We start from the raw sequence: 13,227 nt of genomic DNA, 5'->3' as shown, positions 1-13,227 counted from the left end.
CCCCCTCCCTCGCGCACCCCCTCACCGCCCCGCCAACCCACTTTCCTGTTCGTGCGACTTTTTAGTTTTACGAGGTAGGCTGCCATGTATTAAGAAGTATAAGCAGACAAAAAGCCCGGGCTTAGGAGAAAATTAGCAGAGCTGTCACGACAGACCTGACATCATGTCACCTCAATTTGTCACTGTCACACCGCCTATGTCAGTGCTGTGTGTCTCTGCAGGAGGAAAGAAGAATGTTCTCCGCTGGTTTCTGATGCACGCTAGTTACCCGACCACCCAGGATGACAAACAGACAAACAGGTGCACTCACGCAAGTAATACAGTGCATACACGTATACGCACACACACACACACACACACACACACACACACACACACACACACACACACACACACACACATACACGCTCAAACATATACATATATGCACACACGCACACGAACGCACACACATACGCACACTCATGCACACACACATACACACACACGGTCACACATGCACACACATACACACACAAGCACACATACGCACACGTACACTCGTACACACTCACGCATACGCACACGCACACACATACACACATACACTCGCACAAACATACAATTACAAACACCTTATTGCATCGTGTACGCATATTTAACGTCTAGGACAATGTCTATCCGTACGCCCTGGAGTCATTTTGTACCCCCCGGGGTTGTATTTTTCACATTCTAGAATACTTCTAGTACGAAGATCTCTTTGAAACTTTCAGTATTTCTCAAAAAATTAATTTTGACAGACTGCTGGTGGGCAAAGCGTTCGGATCAGATTAACGAGTAAATTTCCTCTTTGGAAAGTGGTATCACAGAGTTCTCAACATCGTATGGAAACGATAGTAAAACACGACGTACGGAAAGGGTTAAATAAAAATAACCACACACAGACCAAACTGACAAGGAGGAGGGGGAGTGGGAGGAGGGGGAGCGGGAGGAGGGGGAGGGAGAGGGAGGTGGGATGTTGGCGTTTACATAGGTAGTTGTTTTTGGACAGATGGTCGTTAGAGTAATACATGCATATGTCGCTAGACACGTGATTCATTCGCCTAAGCGACACATTTTTCGAAATCACTCTTTTGATCTTTTTGTGTAGTATATCCTTTGATACATCTTGAGTTAAAAACCCGATTTTACTGCAAAGTGGTTTAACCCTTCAGTCAATCAATCAATCAATCAATCAATCAATCAATCAATCAATCAATCAATCAATCAATCAATCAATCAATCAATCAATCAATCAATCAATCAATCAATCAATCAATCAATCAATCAATCAATCAATCAATCCACCCACCCACCCATCCGTCCATCAATCAATCAATCAATCAGTCAATCAATCAACCAGTCAATCAATCAATCATTCATATATATATATAGATAGATAGATAGATAGATAGATAGATAGATAGATAGATAGATAGATAGATAGATAGATAGATAGATAGATAGATAGATAGATAGATAGATAGATAGATAGATAGATAGATAGATAGATAGGGAAAGCCTGCCTTTATGATATTTTTACCTGCCCTAACAAAAGTTCAGTTTCGAATTGAAGCCATTGAAATCTGAGGCGCAATACTAGCTGAAATAAGAGCAAAGAATAACATTGTCTCTCGTTCCATCAATATTTCGCCACTGACCACCCCCCCCCCCTAAAAAAATCCACCAAAAACCCAACCCAAACCTGTCAAATGCTTCAGAAAAAAACAACAGTTACCATCCTTTTTTCTTCACACATCGTCTCTTACATTTAACACGATCGAGCCTCTAACCTCCTCTTTTTAAAAATCCGAAAGTTTTGGAGTAACAAAGAAAGATGCGATCTTTTCCTGCCCAAGGTCCATGTTAGCAAGTGGACACCCACATAGAAGAGCAAAGGCACAAGGTGTGACTATTTTTCCGTTCTGTATTTTGCCAAAACATGAGAAAAATTTATGAGTAACAATTGTACTACTTCGATGACCAATACAGCCCCTGAATAACATATTTCTGAAGGGAAATAAATGAATTAAGAGAACAATTAAAGGTTAATATGACGTGTTGCTCCTGATATGGCCGATATGATACATTCTGGCAGAGAAAAGTTTGCCACATTTTGAGCATTTATAAACAATACAGTGACTTGTACTCCCACACCACTCAATTGCATGGCCCTAACTCTGCTTTCTTTATAAAAACTTCTTTGCTAAGCGTTTGTTCCATGGGTCTCGCCGTTATGCACAAATAGAGGGTAAAAGAAAAGTACTAAGAAAAACTTTCTATTTTTTAAAAGTGTTTAACGGCGCTCGCAACTGCTTAAAGTCATATAAGCGCCCAGAACATATTTCAACATTTTCAGTAGGTAGGAAATTTTAAATTTTGCCTAGGTGGTAGCCAAAGCCTACTCTTATTGATTTTGGAGAACTAAGGGATGTTTAACTTGTGTAACTTGCACACGGGACCTCCGAGATTTTTCGCCCTTGTCCGAGAAGGCTAAGTGTAGATCTTTCTTACAAGAAGATCAGGGGTGAAAGACAGCAGTAAGAAAGAGCCAAGGAGTAAGAGTGGAAAGGCTGCAGAAAGATTCTGGAGCCCAGAGGAAGGGGCAAAGGTGGTGAGGGGGTGGAGGTGGGGGCAGAAAGTGGAGACGAAAGCAGACGACAAAATATTGTTAGAGAGCAGGAATGGAGGTGAAAGGAGAACGTTTTAGAGAAGAAAATTTTCCGTCGCTCTCCGGATTCGAGCCCGGGACCTATTGAATGATAGGTGAACACCTTATATTATATAACATCTAGGACACAAAAGCCCTCAAAGAAAGACTGCAGTAGGAACGAAATTGGAGAGAGTTAAAGAGGTCTTACAAAGAATAACCTCAAATACAGAAGCACCCACCTAGCCATTGAGCGAAAATTGGTCTGATGAGTTGTTTCATTGTCTTCACTGGAATCAATAAAATTATATCTATGATCTTTTTTCAGAAACCTGGCCTTCGCCATAATCGTTTCTTGCTCTCCCTCAAGGGTTTCATCTGCTTTTACGGTTTCATCATTTTAAAAAAATAAACGACGTTCTTTTCTTGTCTTGTAGACTTTTTTGTACTCTACTCTAACATGATAAATGTTCCGAAACTGGAAACGGTTGGTGCAATTTTCTCGGGTGTCGTCATCTTCTGATCCAGTCAATACTGAGTCAGAAAGTCTTTGAGGTCTGGAACTTTACGATCCAGGAAAGCTGAGAATTGGTAACATCGGCCCCCAAAGCGCCAGAAATGTCTCTCCGGGTCAAAACATTATCATGTTTCCAAATTTTTTTTTTCTAATGTGCTTCAGTTTTTGTCCCTCCCATTCGTGCTGAGTGTTCGGGTAATGGAAAATAGGACTCTGGACGCGTGGTTTTCAGCAAAGTTAAAATACTTTGGTTTTTCTGTAAATGATTGATACAGAAAAAAATGTTTTGTTAATGCGTTGTTTTGTTTTTTTAAAATCAGAAATCTCTTTCCTAGTTAACAATTTCTGTTATATTTTGAGAGGCTCCTTGATAGAGCGAACAAATCATTTTTTTTTTTTACCGCAAATTGAAACGTATGTTATATTGGTCAAATGAGTTTGAAATCGTGACATCTTGGTTCGTTTCTCTTTTCTGATAAATCGTGCAGTTTTTTTTTTTAAACTTCAATTAATGAATTTTAACCTTTTCATTGCTTGTGTACACGAATGTAATGACTTGTCTTCTCCCAAACCGGTTCTCTGCGATTTTTCTGCTGGTTTATTGGGAACGCATTAAGATATGTAACGACCGCTTGTGCTGTTGTTTGTTCCATATAAGGTGAAGTAGATTATGTCTTTGTGGAAAATCTCTCTTGAAAAAGCATTGTAAGCACAAACGTAGACGGATTCGTCTCGACAACGATAGGGTTATGCGGCGTCCCTTTACTCCACTCGCAGGAGATCTTACAGACTTTTAGGACGGAATTTTCCTTGAGGATGAAGTGTCTTGCGAAAAAATCCTTCCCAACTGGGCATCGAGAGTCGTGCATTAATGCGTGTTCACAAGGCTCGTAATGTGTTTCTCGTGTTAGGCTTTCTGTAGGGAAAGTGTTGCTTTTCTTGTTCGCCGCATTTCCGTCTCAGAGGGCAATGCTCAGCGACATCCTATTCGCCATGTCCCTCCCCTGAGCCAACTCGTGGTCCATTCGATCTCATCTCTCCTCCATCCCGAGCCCGTCTCTTGGTTTTGTATCTCTTTTCTCCCCTTTCACCACTCTTATTCTCTCTTTCTCTTTCTTTCTTTCTTTCTTTCTCTCTCTCTCTTTCTTTCTTTCTTTCTTTCTTTCTTTCTTTCTTTCTTTCTTTCCATCTTTTTTCTTTCTTTTTGTCTTTCTTCTTTTCTTTCTCAATCTCTCTATTTCTTTCAGCCTCTCTCTCCTTCTTTCTCTCTCTCTTCTCTCGCCCTCTTCCCCCCCTCTCTCTCTCCCTCTCTCTCTCTCTCCCTCTCTCTCTCTTTCTCTCTCTCTCTCCCTATCTCTCTCTCTCTCTCTCTCTCTCTCTCTCTCTCTCTCTCTTTTTCGCTTCCCTACCCTTAATTACACACACTTCTTGCCTTTCTCTGAGACAAACATGCTTTATGCCTCCCACCACATCCCTTTTCTGTTACTACCCCTGTTTCTCCCTACTTCTCCTTACCTTCTCCTTGCCTCCCCAACCAACAATATGCACACCGACATTGTTTTCTTGTAACTTTATAAAGCCAAATGCCATACTTGCCTATAACATCAGTTATTCACCCTTCCCCCTCCTTTTTTAAATCTCTCTAATCTGTTCGCCGCCTAAGTCCGCTGAAACCCCCAATATATTGTATTCTGGTCACTTTAAGTGTGATACTTTGTATTTTATGCCTGCAGTCATCTAAATGTCTAAAAAGCGCACTCTTGGATATATTCCATTGGCTATACATATATTCGTTCTATTCGATATTATTGTGACAATGAGTGAATATTAAAATGTCAGTGTATTGTATTCTACGTTTTTTTTATCACTTGCCTTATCGTTGTGAGGCTCACAGCTTGACAATTTGTCTGTCTGTCTGTCTGTCTGTCTGTCTGTCTGTCTGTCTGTCTGTCTGTCTGTCTGTGTGCCTGTCTGTCTGTCTGTCTGTCTGTATACCTGCCAGTTGATTTTAAGATATGATATTTCTTTGACCGTGATGCGCACTGAGCATTTTTGAGAAAATAGAAATACGTAGAATAGATGTTATTTATCATTATAATCATACGAGATGCCGATGCAGTGAATGCCTCAATGTAAACCACACAGACTCCCTGTAGCTCCGCATTTTCTCCAAACATGACAGTTAAAACAATCCTAGCTACAGCCGAAGTGTTCACAGAAAATGTCACGTGTCTTTCTGAACATTCAATTACGTCCCTTCGTCTTGTACAGCATGGGTTGTGTCCCTGGAAGACGGCCTGTAATACCTGACTGCGTCCTTCCAGGCACATTCGGCGCCGCTGATCCCTTCCTCCGGACAAGCCATTACCAGGCGGGACATGACCGATAGCTGTGGACCAAGTCCTTGTCCAAATGGCAGCCAGAGCCGGGTAGCTTTACCCTGCTCACATCTGCGCCATTCAGCCAGGGGAAGTTTAGCAGGGCCGGGAGTTGCCCTGAGACGGATGGGTGTGAGCATTGAATGTCCGGCTGGAATTACGTGACGATCCAGTGAGAAAACAGGAAAAATCCTGATTCATTGCAGAACGAGCAGGGTCGACGGTTCCGTACCTCTCCCGTGATTTGATTTGATTTAGATTTCCTTCGCATGGAACAGGCAGGCTTTGCTTTTGTTTCTGCATTAAGAGTGCAATTCACTGATGGTATTAAGTGAGGTTTCTGATGAGATAGACCCTGGTTCGATTCATATTTTAAACTCTTCTTGGATTGTAACTTTTCAGCAGTTGTCCGTGGCTCGCTGTGCTCTTGGATCTGGGGCTATCTGGGAAGGTTCTCCTCTTAAATATCTTCTTGGAGTCTGATGAGACGTTAAGTAAATAATGACGAAGATTGTATTTCGTCTTCAAGAGCTGATGACGACTTTTGAAACCCAAAGAGGAAAAGACGTTATTTACATTTCTAGCTATAGAAATGAGTTACCATGGTAAAGCGAATAGAATGAAAGAAATGATAATAAGCAACCTGTTATTACGACAAACGCTACAATTCTCCACATGTAGCAGCAGCGTCTTACCCTTTCCTAAAATGATGTGCATTTCCTATAATAAAATGCAATACTAGTACTGAAAGCAGTTACAGTAACTTGTGTCAGCATGCATAATTTCTAGAACGTTAGTCATCTGAGGACCCTTAACATGCTTAGGGTAAAGCAATATTCTAATTATGCATTTGGTGAAAATTTAACTGTCAGACCAGACATTTAATTTTTTCCCAGAAAAAAAAAGCTTTGAAATATTTGGAACGTCCGACGAATAAGCTTTTTCCTTTCACCGAAAAAAGAAGAAAAACAGAAAACAGAAAATAATAATAAAAATCACATAATAAACTTGTTCAAAGTTAACGTGCTTCTATTTGCTGGACACATATGAAATCGAGAGAGAGAGAGAGAGAGAGAGAGAGAGAGAGAGAGAGAGAGAGAGAGAGAGAGAGAGAGAGAGAGAGAGAACGAGGGCAGACATTGCATTTTATAGGCAGCTTTTACATAATGTACATGTAACTAATACCTATTATTCATCCTTGTGCTTTATGGTAATTAGGGCTTGCACTCCGTCTCTGGTATCATGTTTTGGCATCCAGTTGTTTTTGCCGGCTGGAATATCAACTGCTCACTGCTGGGAAGAAGGCTTTTCATCAATATCAGTTCAGTTGTTTTTTTTAGGTTTACCAACACTCGTCTGGCTGGTTGTAGGGATAAGCTTTTGAAAATGTTGTTCTTTTTGAAAAGATATAGTCAAACCTACTCTATGGGTCACCTGTCCAAGACAATCACCCGCACATAACACCACTTCCCGCTTCCCCCTTAGTTTTTTTAGATACATAATTTATATAATTATAATAGCATTGTTTAAGACATCCACCTGTCTAAGACAACCATTTTCTCCTCGTCAAATTGTAATAATGGTCGACTTAGTCAATCTCGACTGCGGTTAGTCATGATAGGTTGAGGAAAAAAAGTGAGATATTCAAACAGATCTTTTGGTCGCAAGTTTCATAAAATAGTTCCCAAACAGTTCAACTTGACTTACAATCCTTTGAAATCTTTGCAAACTAATCAGATTTTCTATTTTCAGGAAACAATGAGCGGGTTTGTGGTGTAGCTGTAGGTGCTTTGCTATTGCACGCAGGGCACCGGAGTTCGATTTCATGCAGGTGGGGGAGCGGGGTGGTAGAAGTTTTCATGGGTTATTCCAGTCTTTCTGATGGAATGTTGTGTCTCTATCAACCAGGCTGGTCCTGACAGGCAGGGTCAGAAGCCCAACCCCCCCTACCCTAGATTATCTGAACTGTAACGATGATGACGTCAAAAGCCTGCATTAAAAAATCCTTCCTCAACCGTTACAGTTATACACAGCGTTTACATCAATCAAAATCCCTATGACTGCTGCTCTTTCTTTCGTCTTTCAAGCTTGGTAATCCCGCCTAGCCTCAGCCCAGCTCCTTCTTTAACTTTTTTCAAACCTCAATACAAAGTGAGGTTGAGGAGAGAAGAAGATGGTTTTCAAATATTCCAGATATTACACCTAACGTCTTTATAAAATTGAATAGTATAGGCCATTGGAAAAGATCTGGATAATATTATAATAAAAAGCGCTCCCCGGCTGAGCGAAAGCTCTCGTACGTATGTGTCTGTGCACGCGCGCTCGTGTTTGTGTGAATGTGTGTGTGTGTGTGTGTGTGTGTGTGTGTGCGTGCGTGCGTGTGTGTGTGTGTGTGTGTGTGTGTGTGTGTTTGTGTGTGTGAGTGGGTATGTCTGTTTGTACGTGTGTTTGTGTGTGTGTGTGTGCGTGTGTGTGTGTGTGTGTGTGTGTGTGAGTGTGTGTGTGTGTGTGTGTGTGTGTGTGTGTGTGTGTGTGTGTGTGTGTGTGTGTGTGTTTGTTTGAGTTCTTCATTACGCTTGCCTATCTGATGGGAGAATATTATTGTATAATACATTTTATTTAATTAATTTTGTTATATTGGTTTGTGGAAGGCTGGGGCTTTTTCTACGTCCACCAAAAGGTTTAGGACGCGATAGTGTCTTGACCAGAAGGTTTCTTTCTCATTTTGGATCTTCCATTGATACATTTTGAAGTTTTTACTTTGCACAGGGGAGCGGTAGAGACATTAATCTCTCTCAACTTGAATTCTTTCTTTTCCTCAGTTAGAAGAGCTTACTAATCCTATTGCTTCTGTCTGTCTCGTTTCTTCTGTGTATTATATGCCCGTTATAGGTCAATGTGGCTCTCTTTATTAAACTAAAACTTTAAGAGGTGACAAACATGGGCGCTGGCTATTAAAAAAGGTTGACATCCATTGGTGTAGTGGCTTCCACACAGTGTTATACAGCATTGCTACCAAACTGTTGTGGCTCAGAAACTGACAGTCTTGGTATTTTTGAAATTGTGAAAAAATGTTTAAACACACGCGCTTCATCAGACTCGTCTGCTGTTAGTCTGGTGATATAATGTCTTTTCGAAGCATTGTATTAAAAATTGAACCGTTCATTGTCGCGTTGAAAGAAAAGTACATGGGTATTCTTTGTCTAGTGAGTGGGCCTGTTTTGGTTTAATCAATAGAATATGACTCCAGTTGAGAAGTGAGCGAGCGAGAGAGAGAGAGAGAGAGAGAGAGAGAGAGAGAGAGAGGGCGAGAGAGAGCGAGTCATTCGCGGAGAGGGAGAGAGAGAGAGAGAAAGACAAAAAGAAACAGAGAGTAAGAGAGCTAATAAGGAAAATAGGACAACAAAAAGAGGCAGAGAGTCTGTCTTATGCGAAGCTACAATAGATCTGCCACAAACAGCTGCAAAAGTGTCCAACAGTCGCTGAGGTCGGAGAAGAATCTTTTGTTTCTGATCCACTCTTCCAGTATTGTGCACCAAAAAGAAGCTGGCCGTGTTAAGAATATCAGGTAGGAAAAAAAGAACAGTCATTCACTCTATAGCCGGATTAATCTATTTCTAAAGTACAAATACTTTGTCCCAGGCGAGTGTACCTAAACAGGAAGGCTCAATCGGTAACAAGAGCGACAAACTGGGCCACCACAAAGGAGCAACAAAACAATATCTATTGTCTTCAAAGGATAGCCAAGAAGAAGTGAGATGGGAGGCGAGGAGGGTACACGGTTAATTCTCCGCTCTGGCCCCGTTTCTTGCAATTCAAAGATCAAGTTGAAACTGTCTGCAAGTCAGGCGTCATACAACTAACTGCATGTAAAATAAGAAGTAGCATTACTGCAGAATGTTGCTATTTTGTTCATATTTTTTAAGTGTAACTTTTGCTTCTCTGTCAGGCAATTGTAAATTTCTTTATCGATCCGTTCTTACTGGTTACTTAAATATGTAGTAGACTCTACGATTGCTTTTGTTTGCAACAACATGGTTGAATTTGTTTAATTATACATGTATCTGGTAACAGTAATCCTTTAGCTCTGAAGGCCTTTTAAACTCCCCCCCCCCCCCATCCCCTCACCACATCACCTCACGCCAAGAGACAAAAATATCACATTGTACGGGTACATGTACTTTAAAGTACCTCAAAAGATGGGTTTGAGACATTACGACCGCAGTATAATAACATACATTGTCCCATGTTCCCGCTAGGATTTTAAAAAAATGGAATTCACTGAATGTCAACGCTTTAACCCTTTGAGGACAAATAATTTCGGTCATTTGACAAATCTTGAACACACGCTGTTTTTTTCGCTCTTCAGGATAAAAATGTATTGCGTCGCCAATCAAACAGTTTTTTCCAGTTCTGCTTTTATTCAGTTAAAACTTAAATGCAGTAACACGCATACTATAGGGGAATTTGCAAATTTGTTTTTATGATTTGTGTATGATGGGTGGAAATGTGCAGCAACATTGACTTTGGTCTGCTGCCGATCCGGAATATGTGCGCTACATCTTTAAAGAGATAAGACGATCACGCTTTGAAATCATTAGTGTCTGGTGACCCGACCAGTAAGTTGCCTATGGTCCATGACTGTCGCTTAGTCTGCAGTACATTTTAGTTTCAATATGGTCCTCTATTTAGCTCTTCCTGGATGAAGGTTGAACATCTTTATTCTTCTCCTAATAAGCAAGGGAGCATTGTTCAGATGTTTTCTCTGCCCTGGTTATTATAATCTCTGGTTCCGTATGACTATAGGCGGGATGGGGAAAAGGGTATTGTTTTCATATGATCAATTGTGTATGAATAATTCCTATTGAAGCAAGGACATACATAGACGCATACTAGTGCGGGTGCACATTCATAAAAACGCTGGCACACTATAGACATTCTCTCTCTCTCTCTCTCTCTCTCTCTCTCTCTCTCTCTCTCTCTCTCTCTCTCTCACACACACACACACACACACACACACACACACACACACACATACACACATACACTCGCAAACACACACACACACACACACACATATGCACACACTCTCATTCACGATTGCACATAACTATACACGCAGTATGAGCAGGCAAAAAAACACAACAAACAACAACTGTCGCTTCTAAAATAGTATAGAAAATACCATGACACAATCCAAAGCATTCTCTGAACGTATTGTCCGTCATCTACTCTGGACGCATTAAGGAGCCTATTCTCTCAAATTCTCATACAACACCTTATTTTCATGTGCCAAGCCATCTCTTGATGTTGAAGCTGTACAATCACCCAATAATCATTCTCCCCCAAAAATTGGTACTTTGCTCAATTATACCTATAACAGCTTGAGCAATTAAACTTACAAAATCAGGTGAAAAATGTTCAACTGGAACCAGAGACGAGACAGAAAAAAAAATCTGGGACTGGCCGACAGAGCCTGGACTGAACCCCCCCCCCCCCCGAAAAAAGCCCAAATAAACAAAAAACCAGTGGCGCAATTAAATCATAGACACGTCACACGAAGTGGCAAAGGCGTGCACGGCGGTAAATAAACAAGGGAGACAAAGGTGTTGTTTGCGCCCAGGGCTGGCCGTGCTATTCCTACGAGCATCCTCACCCCAGGGGACGTCCTACTGACGGATGCCTCGCTCGCAGCTCATGAAATTGCTGGTTAAACAACAGCGGGGAGCACAAATGGACCAGCCCTCTATCTGTAAACAAGGCTGGAGTGCCGCCATCAATAGGCGTTTTTCTCCATTGGTTACACGCTCGAGAGCAAAAATGACCAAAAGCACAAAACGATTGTCATGAGGATTGCAATTGATTGCGGTTAATCTGATTTTTGTTCTTTTTTTCGGTTTCCTAGCCACGTACGACCACTTGCCCCCTATAGGCCGTGTCTTTCCACGAAGGTGTTAACATTTCAGCCAGACTGAAAAGCCTCACCGTTATCTAGCTGCTGCTAGAGGTATAAGTTGTGGAGACAGAAATAGATGGAGAGTTTCACTTTCGCAACTTTTGTTGGAAAATCGAGTGGTGGCAAACACGGGGAAATCATCACAATGGCGGAAGTGAATTACCGTCCTTGTTGAGCATTTCCTTTGAGGTGTTGAAATTGGTTAGGCTGTTTCAGCCGACGCATACTCCACTCTCCATTAGTAGGAATAACAAAGCTTTCATAAATCAGTTTTGCTGGTGAATAGAAAATTTCCCACAATTTAGATAGCCAGGTGACAAGCATATTATTATTTTCACTGAGTCCAAATTAAAGGTTTTAACAACTGGAGTATAAGAGAAACGAAGAACAAGGGGAAAAAAGGAAACCTCAACTAAACGTTTTTATTATCTCAGTTTCCTGTCCAGATTACGGATGGTGGTTTTTGCTTGAATGGTATGGTGTGATATATTGCGGTAAGATATGGTATTTCTCATCATTATTGCATTGTACGGTACTGTCTGCTGTGGAGTGGTTTGGGCTTAATTTACTGTTTCAATACAGACGCATTATCTTAAATGCAGTACCTCCCATTTCCCGTTATCTCCGACATAATGAGAAACAGTACAGAGAGAAGACTTAGAAAAGCTCTTCAAATTATCAGTGGCATCATCCCTCCTCCCCCTCTCCTTTCCAGCGTTAGATGGAGCTTTGAACCTCAGTCTACAGCACTGTCAGGTCAGAAAAAATGAAACTAGTTTCTACTGGACAACGCTTAGCAAAACACGAATCAAAGCGCGCATCTAGCGTCTAAGTAAAAGAGGGTGCATAATTAATTTTGCAGAGCAAAGGTGAAAATCGTCTAAAACCACGACTCCATCTTTGTTTTGTATCTGGCATTATCATATTCCATTCATGCTATCACTTCTTTTACCAAGCTAGATTTTCCCCGTATCGATCTATCTATCTATGTATCTATCTATTTATCGGTCTGTCTTTCTGTCTATTGGTTTGTCTGTCTACCTATTTGTCTGTTTGTTTATTTGTCTACCTCTCCATTTATCCAACTGTCTGTCTGTCTGTCTGTCTGTCTGTCTGTCTGTCTGTCTGTCTGTCTGTCTGTCTGTCTGTCTGTCTGTCTGTCAATCTATCTACCATTTGTCTGTTTCGAATTATCTATCTATAAATCTCCTCACAATGCAGACAAGGGTTTCTATTTAAAATTTTTTTTTTTTTACTAAAGAAAGAAACAATAGGCTAATGGACACGGAAGAGGAAGATACGATGATAAAAGTACTTTAACTTTGAACTGTGGGCTGCCGCGGGCAAAAAGTTTAGGGAACTAACAGGTGAACAACCAGTTATCTCATTCTACCCTTGCCACCTGTCAGTCTTAAATCTAAAGAATAAAGGATCGATGCAACCTCAAAAATGCACCCACTCTCCGCCTTTTGTTGACGGCTTTAACCGCACGAGTATGTGTAGTTAAAAATCTATTTCTGTTTGTATTGTTTAATTCACTCGCGTCCAATGCCGGGGGGATGGTCGGGCGACCACGCACGGAAACGCAGAGCCGAAAAGCGAACAATGTTAAAGCGCAGCCTATCATGTGTGTGTGTACTCAAAATGTTTCACACCGGCCCTACGCATGTAAAAATCCCAACTCCTCTGATTACATTTTCCTTTCGAT

Source organism: Aplysia californica, unplaced genomic scaffold (assembly GCF_000002075.1).
Source record: "Aplysia californica isolate F4 #8 unplaced genomic scaffold, AplCal3.0 scaffold00239, whole genome shotgun sequence".
Classification (NCBI taxonomy): Eukaryota; Metazoa; Mollusca; class Gastropoda; order Aplysiida; family Aplysiidae; genus Aplysia; species Aplysia californica.
This window is presented reverse-complemented; position numbering follows the sequence as displayed.